At 40.1% G+C, this 12,772-nt stretch overlaps 1 protein-coding gene across 4 annotated transcripts in view; it reads right to left on the bottom strand.

Annotated features, from left to right (window-relative positions):
• The window catches only part of G3BP2 (G3BP stress granule assembly factor 2), a 79,950-nt gene that overhangs the window by 16,768 nt on the left and 50,410 nt on the right, over positions 1–12,772 (bottom strand). The window contains exon 1 of one of the 4 annotated variants that reach the window (XM_036264504.1): positions 10,492–10,697. The exons of 1 other annotated variant lie outside the window; for it this stretch is intronic. The gene's annotated coding sequence lies outside the window, so the exon portion shown is untranslated. Of the gene's footprint in view, positions 1–10,301; positions 10,439–10,491; positions 10,698–12,772 lie in introns of those variants that run through there. 2 more of the 4 variants (XM_036264501.1, XM_036264503.1) reach the window with 2 other exon arrangements.

Consider the following 12,772-nt stretch of genomic DNA (forward strand, 5'->3'; position numbering starts at 1 on the left):
TTAGCCTGACCAAATATAGATAACAGGCTAATTTTTAAGTTGATAATTTTGTATGGCCCTCGACAGAAATAGGTTCCCCACCTACAACATAATGCTCGATTAGCTGAACTGTTTTTTCTTCTATAACGTCCCAGAACTCTCAATCTATAAAAACCCCCAAAATATATTTTAAATTTTGCATAATGCCTCACTTGCTTTAATAAATAGTTAATTCATTACTTCCAGTGGCAGGATATGGGGAGGGGGAAGTAGCAAGAAGCCCCTAAAGCAGCCCAAGAAGCAGGCCAAGGAGATAATAAAAGATAAGGCATAAAAAAGGACTCTCATTTGCCATTTAAAGTAACAAAGCTAAGCAACACAGTATTATTTGGAATGATGGAAAAGAGTGAAGAGCAGTAGGAATTATCTAATAAAACTTTATAAACTAAAATGTTGAAATTACACTTTAATACTATAACAACTGCTGTCAAAAAAACCCACTAAGAACCCTGCCCAAGTGGCTCACTGGTTGAGCATGGACCCATGAACCAATAGATCGTCGGTTCCATTCCCCAGGGCACATGCCCAGGATGTGGGCTAAATCCCCAGTGGGGGACATGCAGGAAGGAGGCGGCCAATCAATGTTCTCTCTCACTGATGTTTCTATCTCTCTATCCCTCTCCCTTCCTCTCTCTCTAAAAATAAAGAAAAAAAATTTTTTTTGAAATAACACTAAGACATGGGAAGATACTACTTTACCCTCTGAATAAAAAAATTATACAAAACAGTTTTATTCAAATGGTAAGGATAGAAATGCAATTAGAGATTGTTTCTGGGTTTGGAAATTCTCATTTTTCCATTTTCTTCTTCCACATTTCCAGATTTTTTCCAGTGACACTTTGTCTTTTATCCCAAACCTCCCATTACATTTATAAGGTATATATTCACCTACCATTTTTCTCACTTACATATAACAAAGTAAAAAAAAAAAAAAAAAAGTTACTGAATACATCTATCAATATCAAAGGAAGGGTCAAAATATCCTAAAAAGTTATTGTAATAAAGTTCAAGAGGGCCCTGGCCGGTTTGGCTCAGCGGTTAGAGCGTCGGCCTGCGGTCCAGAGAGACCCGGGTTCAGTTCCCGCTAAGGGCACGTACCTCGGTTGCAGTTTGTCCCCGGCCCTGGTTGGTCGTGCAGGTGGCAGCCACTTGATGTGTTCCTTTCACGTCGATGTTTCTCTCTCTCTCTGTTCCTCTCTCCCCCTCCCACTCTACCTGAACAAAAATGGAAAAATGTCCTCGGGTGAGGATAAAAAGTTCAAGAGGGGCTTCAAATTACCCACCACCTAAAAAGTCACTAAAATAGCATGATCACAGTATCATCAATTTAGATCAGACAGACAAGGGGATAGGCAGTGGAGGTAACTTTTACTTGATTATTATTCAATAAATTATTTATTCAAAGGAAATAACTTAAAATGGTAAATGAGAAAAGGCAATGCTAATCTGGTAAAAGCCCAACAAACACCTATACATAAGAGGCTATGCAGAGCTCTTTTTTTTTTTTAAGGTGCAGGAGGCTCCCACAGGGCTGAAAACATGAAATAAAGATGTCATTCAGAGGATGGTATTTAAATTAATTATACTTACAAACATAACTTGCAGATCAGTTTACTTCTTTACAACTTGGATGTAAAGTGAATCAGAACTTAGAGGGCTAAAATATAACTGACTGATGGAACCAAGCAGAAAGTAAAGGTTATTTGCGGGGTGGGGGCAGGTGCAACCTTATTGACTAATCTATTTTTTAATGACAGATTAATTTATGTGTTCTATACAAGCAACTGTCATCTCTTCCATCTTTCCATCACCCTGCCCCCCAGAGTAGAGAAATTAACAGTTTAATAAATAAGGAATGCATCAAAGCAGCATTAGGGATAAATTATAGATGAACCACCAAGCAAGGTAGTTTGGAACTTGGAAAAACTGAGTAATATAAAGTTTGTGTTTATTATTCATGCACAGCCAGTGTAAATAAGAAGGTCCAGAGGAAGAGACAAATTACACATTCAGAATAAAAAGTCATGACCTTTTTGGATTTCAATTTCCTAATTTACAAATTGATCTCTGGTCAAGCTTACAAGACTATGCAGGTCAATAAAGATAGTCAAGATAGTACAAAAAAGATCTTCAGAAGATTATTAGCTTCTAGTACCTTAGAAGGGCAATTATCATCTATTATCTTTTTAGAGAAAGTGAAATTCTACGTATTAAACTCCATTTGATAATGTGGAGATTGCTGTCAAACTGAGATGTACAACATGAAATTTACTCTTTCCTTGTCAATTAAAAGCTTTCAATCCTATTTATTCATCCAGATACCAACACGATTAATTATATCCAGCCTCCCTCACTATTAACAGAGCTTCAGCTACTTCAGAGATCATTCTACTGACCAACTCTGTCCATTCCACTTAAAATCCTTCTGTATTTTCATCAATGTCCTTTTATTCATTCCTTTTCTTAAAACGTTTCCTTCTCCATATGCTTACACTAATTCCTGAAGCACATATCCAGGGAAACTGCTCTATATTTCAACTGTCACCATATTTTCTAAATTAATACCTATAACCCACTGAGAGGGACATGGAGAAGAGGAAGAAAGCAACACACATATACAAGAAAGATAAAAAAGAAAGTTACATTGGGCTTCATATTAGTATCTACAATATGCTCAGATTTCCTCAATTTCAAAATGAATACTTAAAAAATAAAAAAACAGTTATCAACCAAAGTTATCACTCCTCTATTCCTCTCATGACTAAAACCAGCTTTAATTAAGTGCTTAGGTTTCCGTTTACTTTTTAGTTAAAAGTCAGTGAATTATTAGTATATAATGAATGGGGCTGTACCCAAAGCAAACAACCTCAGGTTAGTATGGATGTAAAGTCAAAAATGAGCTGCCAGTTCTGTTCTACTTTGTACAAGTGAAATACTAGCTGAACAGGAAATGGAAATTACACAAAGGTAGATTTAGATTTAATATGAACACAATGAAAGAATAACCTGAAAGAGCTACATCATGAATAGCCAGTCACTGCAGGTATTTATTCCAGAGACTAACAGAACAATTCAGCAGAAATACTGTAAAATTAGTCACGTGTCTAATGCCAGGATTCTAGAAGTCTACTAACCAAGAACACCTGTGACTCCTACTCCAATACTCATTCCATACCTTTCTATCTATCTCATGATTGAAACCCTAAGCATTTACATTTGGGTCCAGCTAAAATATTGTCCCCTGAAAATCTTTCCTGTTTACCCAATAGAATATAATTCTTTCCTCTGAATACTCAACTTTGGGTCTTTATCATGGCACTTTATTACTCATATTCTGCCCTAAATTACTAAATGTGTATCTGTCTTAGTCTTCCTTTTCTCTACTCTCCCCTCTCACATAATAATCTGAGCTTTCCCTTTATGTCATTCTTTAGAAAGTCACAATTCTTCTCAAAAATCCAATGACCTGTTGACCACCTCCTTCTAATGCTTCTAGGTTTCTACGATGAGGCAATAACACAACTGAACACCTATAAAAATGACTAACATAAACCTCTGAAAGTAGTGCTTACAGGGGCAGGGAAAGTTGGTAGGAATGAAAAAATGTTAGTTACTTCAAAAAACAGTATGGCAGTTTCTTATAAAATTAAACATACAGCCCTGGCTGGTTTGGCTCAGTGGTTAGAGCATCAGCCCACGGTACAGAGAGACCAGGGTTCAGTTCCCGCTAAGGGCAAGTATCTTGGTTGCAGTTTGTCCCCGGGCCCGGTTGGGGTTGTGGGGGAGGCAGCCACTTGATGTGTCCCTTTCACCTTGATGTTTCTCTCTCTCTCCCGCCCCCTCCTACTCTATCTGAACAAACAAAATGAAAAAATATCCTCCGGTGAGGATTAAAAAACAAAAATTAAACATGCAGCCCAGCCTGTGTGGCTCAAAGGACTGGCAGAGTGCCATGAACTGAGAGGTACCAGTTCAATCTGGTCAGGGCACATGCCGGGGTTGCAGGCTCAATCCCCAATAAGGGGGTGTGCAGGAGCAGCCCATCAATGTGTTTCTTTCATCTTGATGTTTCTCTCTTAAAAAAAAAAAAAAATCAATAAAAACATATTTTTGAAAAAAGAAGTTAATACTATATAATTCTATTGATAAGATGTTCTGTAAAATGTAAAAATTATAGGGTTAAATCAGATCGGGCTGGAGGCAGAAGGGAAACAACTATAAAGGAACATGAGGGAACATCAGGTGATAGAAATATCTTCTGTCGTGATTGTGATGGTGATTTCAGGACTATGTATGTCAGTCAAAAGTCACATGAAAAGAGTGGTTTTACTGTTTCTAAGTTATTACTCAATTATTAACATTTAGCAATGTAATTATGCTTCATTAGGTCAATCATTTAACCATTTATGGAAAATCTACCATATACCAAGCATTTTAAGAGAAACATGGTTCCCTGAAATTAACACTATTCAACAATTCAAAAAAGGCAATTTATTCCAAGTTCCCATCTTTCACCTACTAGGATTAACAAAAATTAAAATGATTGATAAGAATGTGGGGAAACAGGATTCTTTCACAAACAGTATTAGTGGACATATAAACTGTTAAAACCTTCAGGAGATTTTAATTTCACAGTGTTAATCAAAGTAATAAAATTAACATTTCAAGACATATCACTAAAAAAAATACGTGCACAAAGAGGTACATTCAAGATATTTCATTGACAAAAAACAAAAAAATCAGTTTAAATGCCCATCAAAACGGAAATGGTTTACTAAATTATGGCACAGCTATAAAATACAAAATTTGAGTGTATAAACAGGAAATCAGTAAGTGTAAACAAAAAATATTGTCCACAAAAGTTAAGTATACTAACCAAATTGTAGCATAATGATCCCATCTTTGGAAAAAAAGAGCCATGATTTAAAAAAAAAAAAAGGAATATACAAGCCCACCCTGTGTAGCTCAGTGGATTGAGTGTCATCCCATGGACTGAGAGGTCCCGGTTGAATTCCGGGTCAGGGTACAGGCCCAGGTTGTGGGCCCAATCCCAGAGGGGAGCATGCAGGAAGTGACCAACTGATGTTCTCTCTCATCAATGTTTCTATCTCTCTCTCCCTCTCCCTTTCTCTCTAAAAATTCCTAAAATTAAAAAAATAAGGGCAAGGAAGCTGAATAGACACTTCTCCAAAGAGGACATACAGATAGCCAATAGACATATGAATGAATAAAAGCTCCATGTCACTGATCATTATAGATTAAAACTACATAGATGCAAATTAAAACTACAATGAAGTATCACCCCACACCTGCCTGAATGGCTATATCAATATATCAACACACAAGTGCTGATGATGATGTGGAGAAAAGGGAACCTTAGTACACTGCTGGTGGGAATGCACACTGGTGCAGCCACTGTGGGGAAACAGGATGAAGCTTCCTCAAAAAATTAAAAATGCCACTTGATCTAGCAATTCCACTTCTGGGAATATAGCCTAAGATTCCTGAAACACTAATCAGAAAGAATTTCTCCACCTCTATGTTCATAGCAGCGTTATTTACAACAGCTAAGATATGGAAACAGCCCAAGTGCCCATCAGTAGATGAATGGATAAAAAAAAAGACATGGCACATTTATACAATGGAATACTATGTGGCTGTAATGAAAAAAAAAAAGATGATTTCTTTTTCTTTGAGACATGAATGGACCTGGAGGTTATTATGCTAAGTGAAATAAGACAGGAAAGACAAATATCACATGATCTCACCTATTTGTGGAAATCTAATGAACAAAATAGGCCCAGAGGCATGGATGCATGGAACAGACTGACAGACTTGGAGAGGGGGGGGATATATGAATGAAAGACCATATATGTGAAACCCAGGGACACAGACAACAGTGTGGTGAAGGCCTGGGGAGGGGCAGGGGCTGGGTGGAGTAAGTCAAAGGGTGAGGGGTAGGGGGGACATCTGTGATACTGTCAATAATTTGAAAAAGAAAAAGAAAAAAAGTAACTTTAAAATTAAAAAATATATATATTGTCAAAGACTATAAAACCACAGGGGGTGGGGGGGAGACTGGACACTGAAAAACAGAGCATAAAATTTGTAACTAAGGTCTGATTTCACAATGTTACAGCAAGGTATGCACTTGGGCAAGACAATGAAATTAATTTTTTAGATCTGCTACTACAGCAAAATAATTATCAGACCAGTTTTCAAGTACAAAAAGTAAGTTTGTAGTCCATCAATTCTCTTTAATCTCAGGGATCTCAAATGACATCTCCATTTTTATTAAAGAAGTTATGTTAAGCCCTGGCCAGTTTGGCTCAGCAGTTAGAGCGGTGGCCTGCGGTCCACAGAGACCCGGGTTCAGTTCCCGCTAAGGGCATATACCTCAGTTGCAGTTTGTCCCCGGCCCTGGATGGGTTGTGTGGGTGGCAGCCACTCGATGTGTCCCTTTCACATCGATGTTTCTCCCTCTCTCTCTCCCTCCCTCCCGCTATATCTGAACAACAACAACAAAAGTTATGTTAATAAAAGTTATGTTAATAAATAACTATAAATAAATTTTATATTAACTATAAATAAATAACTATAATAATCCAGTGATAAAATAGCTAAATCTTCATATAATCATAAAATCTAATTATAATCGTTAACTTCAAACATCTGGCTGCAACCACCACCGCTGTAAATAAGCATCAAAATGCACAATCAAAAATTCACTCTTTGAGGAGCCTGGAGTGTCCTGACTACCCTGACCACCATCTAATCTATTAATAAGAAATGAGGCATCTTTGCTCAAGTTATTCGGGGGGGGGGGGGGGGGGGAGAGAAGATTCACTCATTGTAAATACATAAAAATTCATGTCACACTTTGGTGGCTATTTCAAATGCTTGGAGAAAATAGCCAAAATGAAAATTGCCAAGAGGTTGAGATACCATGTTATCTTATTTAAAAAACAAAACAAAATTTTAAAAAGACCATCAAGAAACCACAAGAAAATGACATTTAGGGAAATTAAAAATCTACAAAATTTTTTTTTCAGGACTGTCAAGTTATATGTACTATATCTTGCTTTTTATAAAAAGAATAAGATCTCTACTAATAGGATGCCGTTCTTTTACCAAGAAAAAAAAAAAAAAACCAACAACCCAAAAACTGTATTACCAAAGGCTATATCTATGCTAGGACACAGCTTATCTCTACTATCAGATACTTAACTCCCTTTCCCCTCTGGAACCCCTCACTCTGGGCTCACACAAGTCAGGTCCAGGCCCTTTCTCACTCAACCATTCTCTATAGCTAATCCCAAATTAAAACTAGAACCTTTCAAAATTCCAGATGGGTTTTTGTTCAAAATGACTTTACCAATTAAACAGCAATTTCTCTCTCTCTTTAGAGTAAAGACCTTTAATTTGTTAGGGTAGTCACAATGAAGATCCAAGCACCAGTGGTGGAAATAAACAATAAAAGGTAGGGAGACGAGTTTTTAAGCTTAGAAACTATTCAAAGTGACCAAGTATTGAGAGAGAAAATGCTGTCCAACAAAAATAAAAGCATATATTTATATTATGTTTTCAAGTTTAACAAGTAATCTACATGTTCCTTTATCTCCTTGAAATAGATAGGATATTAGTTTCATTTACAGAAAAGGAAACTGATGTTTAGAGAGCCTAAGAAAAGGAAGGAGTTCAAGGTCCCTCGTTACAGTTCTGTGAAAGACAATCTGAAATCAGGACTCCTGCCCCTGGTGATGTTTTCGTTATACCTGTTAAAAACAACTGCTTTGGAAGACCAGCCAAGGACACAACAAAACAAAAACTGTTCACTTATTTGATATTGTTGGTAGAAGTTAAAAAGCAGGAGACAGTAAAATAATAGGAAATCCAAGAGTCATCTCAACATACTACACAAAGGTATATCAAAATAGGGTAAAATATATAGAAATAAAACAATAAGCTGAGACAAAGCAGCCAAGAAACTGAGATACCACTGCTTTTGAGCCAATCCAGAGTTCTGGGAGAAGAACCAATTGGCCTTATCAGGCTCTTAAACCAGTGTCCACCAGTGGAGAGTAACTAAGTCATGTATGTCAATTAAATTCTACTAAATAAAGTTCAGAAACAACCCTTAAGTTTGTACCTTTCAAAATCTGATGTGAAAAGTAGTCATTCTCTATCCTCATACCCCTCTCAGCATAAATTATGTAGGAAAAGTCTTATTTAAAGCAACCTAGGAAAGAACTTTCAATCCTGATAATGGGTAATCAACAGCAGTAATTCTGCAGGATAAGGAAGCTGTTAAAAATCTAAAGACACTATTAGTATTTACAGATTTTCAGTCACTGCCATGGAAATTTTCACTTTTGATCTCTCATAAGTGAAATATAGGTAATGAATAGTTCCTGCTACCAACAGTGCCAATATTATTCAAGCTCACCAGTTGTCTACTGGCAATTCAAGTGCTCAGCTGCTTGTAAAATGAACACTCAATAGACTAACAAATTATTATAGACATTTTTTCTCTGTGGTTCTACTTTTTCTTTATTGATTTTTGAGAGAGAGGAAGAAAGAGAGAGAGAGAAAAACATCGATGAGAGAGAACATCAATTGGCCACCTCCTGCATGCCCCTCACTGGGGATTTGGTACACAGCCTGGGGATGTGCCCTGACCAGGAATCCAACCTGTGACCTCTTGGTGCATGGGTCCATGCTCAACCACTGAGCCACAACGGCAGGGCTCTGTGGTTCTACTTTTGATCCCCATCTACCCCACAAGCATTCTGTTTCTATCCACTCTTAATACATGTTCACAATTGACTAATATTTCAACCTCAAATATTCGCAGTTGGAACAACAACTAGTAAGCAATCCATTTGAGGTCCTTATCCTACCTATAATTCCTGATAACTTTTCAGAATTATAAAGCATTTAGATATTAAATCACGACTTAGTTATAAACATTTTTTTAAACAGCAAGGTAATAAATATCACAAAAGGAGGTAGGTAATTCAGTTCTAATAAGTTCAAACAATCATATCGTCTATTTTTTAAGACCAGAAATTTTGGACACCGAAAGGACCACTGGATACTAACAGGGCCAAATGTTTACTCAGAAACTTTGCTCACATGCCTAAGGCTATATTAACTGCCAAATATGGAGCTGGACAAGGAATTCCCATCTTCTTACCCGGGCTCCCTAACAGCAGTAAATGGTTCACTGTAAATGGAACCAGGTACATGCAATGCCAACACTTGGAAGATTAAAACGAGGTGTGGAGTTTTGAACCAAAAACCAGTATTTTAACCCAAGTTAATATCACAACAATCATATGGAGGGATTACTGGAAACAATTTTGCTGTTATTTCACCTTCGGTGCACGTGGGGGTTTTTTTGTTTGTTTGTTTATGAGAGTAATGACACCTACCCTCCAAAAATTTTTAGCTTAAAGATTAGTTAGATCTTGAAGGGAGGAGGGGGAAATACTGATCTATGCAGGAAATTATAGATGCAAATCTATATTCATTCCAAGGCGGCAGAGGGCCATCTAAAGAAATCTGCTTTTAAAGACGCAGGTAAAATTTGACCAGATTCGACTAACAAAAATCAACACTCTAGGGAAGCTTAGGTTCCTGCCCTTTACTTATCTTTCCTGCACCCCTCCGCAAAAGAACAACATCCATTCCCCAAAGCACTCAAACATCCTTTCTGTTCCTGGGTCAATAAAGGATCGTTTACATAAAACGGACACGAAGACGCGCACGTCATATGTAGCTCCAGTTTCTGAACACGTTGGGGATAAACCCGAGAGGGGGTCAAAGACCGCGGAACACCAGGCACCGGGGAAGCAACGCAGCGGCTGCCTTCACACCCGGATTCTGTTTCGGTGCACAGAAATGGTGCCCGGAGGCCTCTACTTTCGCAAATGCGTCGCTTCGGCCTCCGCCGACACAACCTCTTTTCCCCTCCCCCACGGGCGGGGCGGCGACTGCCTCCCCGCCCGCACGATACCAGGAGTAAGAGCTGCAAATGAATCGGAACCAGGCTGGTGGGCTCCCCGCCCAACACATCCTCTCCGGAAAGCCCACTCCCTTACCGCCCGGATTAAGCCTCCACCAGCACGCCTTCGGGAACGACTGCGTCCCCCTTCCCAGCTCGCCACCTCACCCCCAACACACACCGGCTCCACCTGTGCCCTCCGACCGCACCACGCCGGCCGCTCACCTCCCTTCCCACGCGGCCTCCCATCCCTCACCTGAGGAAACGCTCGGCTTCGCTCCCGCGTACACGACAGCGTTGGCAGCCGGCAAGGGCAATGTCTCTCCGCCACTAACCCTCCGACACCCGGGCTCACGCTGTGGACGGTTGCCTCGAGCCGCCGCGCGGGAAGGGAATGTCCCCTTCCGACCACCACACCGATCTCCCTTCCCGGCCCCCTTACACACCTCCAACCAACAGCGGCGGCGGGCACGTCGCGCGGAGGTCAGCAGGAGTCGCAGAGAACCGGCTGCAGCGGATTCTTCTCGCCAGCCGTCCCCGCCCTCCAACAAACGTCAAGCCTCTGAAGCAGGGCAGCCGCGAGCGCGTCCCCTCACCACCGGCTCTTCCCAGGCACCAGGCGCTGCAGCAGGCGACCAGGAACACGGACGTCCCGCCCCCTTTGCCACCGCCCCCTCTTATTGTTTTACCCCTGCCGAAAGGGCTGGGGAACCCCCCAGCGCGGCCTCAGCCAATCACACATCTCCTTCGCAAGCTGGACCCAACCTCCTCGCATCCCTCTGCGGAGCACGCGCAGAATACCGCCGCGCTCACGTACTCTCGCGCCCGGAAAGCCGGGGAACCGGAACCGGCCTGAAGCCGGTACAAGAGTCCGCTGATCTGACGTCACAAGGAGGCTGCCTTTCTCCTCCCTGAAGGCTCTGGCCTCACAGCCCTTCGAGATCGCGCCAGAACAGGAGCCAGTTGGCCTGCAGCGCCGTCTCCTTTGTACTGTTTTCGGAGACCGATATTTCTGGTTCCTTTTAATTGCTAATGTTAAGAGAGAGGGAATTTAGTAATTTTCTTTTCGAACTTAGTGCCTGCAGGTTGTTTGCTGCTCTAGATGAGCGTAAAATGCAGCCAGTGCTTTCAGCTGTTTGCGCTCTACACTCACCTGTATTGTTTATTAATAACCCTTCCTAGGAAACGGAGGTTTTAACCTCCACCGAAAAGATCCAATTCACCCTAACAGCTCAAAGCAACACACACATTACTGGCCTACTGGGTGCTAGGCTCTGGGATGTAGAAAAAATATAACGTGGCTTCCAACGAGGGGGAAAGAATATTTCTTTGTGTATCCGTTTTGTATTTAGGTGCTGCTAAATACATACCAAGAATTTTACATATCAAGGCAGCTAAAAGGCTGAAATCCCAGGAGATACAGGATTACAGTCCTGTCCTAGATCTAGACCCGGGCTTGGTCCCTAGGCGTAGCTGGGAAAACACTAGATACTGACTCTTCTGACCTTGACTCGTGGAAAAAGCCGAATCTTATAGTCAAGGAAGCCACTTTGCACCCTAGTTCTAATAATGTTTCTCAATATCAGGTCAGCAGAAGAATTTTGGAAGGAAGGGCTGAGGGAATGGTGAAAGAAATGAAAAGGCAATTAGGAAAGGACAAAACACATTTATTAAATGCCCATGTACCAAATATAGTATGGGCATATACATTGCATCAGTTTTCTTTACAGTCCTATGAGAACAATTTTAATATTTTTTACACGTGAAAACAGGTGTACAGAGGGAATGTCAACATTTGAATCTCCAAAATCGACCAAGTTTTTATCTTAGGCTGCTTACTCATTTTGTTATGTGCAAAATACATAGGCAGACCATCACTTTTATGAAATGAACTTTGACATGTTTTTCCGTAAAGCATCATAATATGCAGATTGCTCTTTAAGCCTAATACTTATGTACCAGGCGCTCTTCTAATTACATAATTGTTTAAGCCTCACAATAACCCCATAAAGTAGTTAACTATTTTATGCCCATTTTGCAGATGAGAAACTGAGGTTTACAGAGGACAAGTAACTTGCCCAAGGTCACAGAGATACTAAATTGGTGGAGCTGGAATTCAAACACAGTCTGCTGTCATACTCCATGCCCTTAACCACAAGCTATAAAATACTTTCATTGTATTAACTCCCAGGAGACCTTCGGTGGTTTCCAGTTTGGGGCTTTTATGTACCGTGCTGTTATTCTTTACCATGTATCGTGGTGCACAGGTAAAAAGTTTCTCAAGAGCATTGGTTCTCAGAAATTAACATGCATCAGAATCACCTAGAGAACTTGTTAAAATACTTATTGCTGGGCCGGGTTTCTAATTCAGAAAATCTGTGTTGAGGCCTGAGGACCTGCATTTCTAACAAGTTTCCTGGTGCTGCTGCCGCCGCTCTAACAGCAGTTAAACCACTCTTTAAAAGCCACTGAGCTAAAGCACAGGTTGGCAAACTTACAATGTGAAGGGCCAGATAGTAAATAGTTTAGGTTTTGAGGGCCACAAATGGTCTCTGTCACACATCTTTCCCCCTTTTTAAAATTCATTTAAAAATTTAAGAAATAGTCTTAATTAAGCTCTAGGGCAATACAAAAACAAGGCCTAGGCAACCCCTGCTCTAGAATATAAGTAGACTTACTAGGAAAAAGATTCAGCTATCTTCATTTTAGTTTAAAAACAAAAACAAA

This window comes from Molossus molossus, unplaced genomic scaffold (assembly GCF_014108415.1).
Source record: "Molossus molossus isolate mMolMol1 unplaced genomic scaffold, mMolMol1.p scaffold_m16_p_1, whole genome shotgun sequence".
Classification (NCBI taxonomy): domain Eukaryota; kingdom Metazoa; phylum Chordata; class Mammalia; order Chiroptera; family Molossidae; genus Molossus; species Molossus molossus.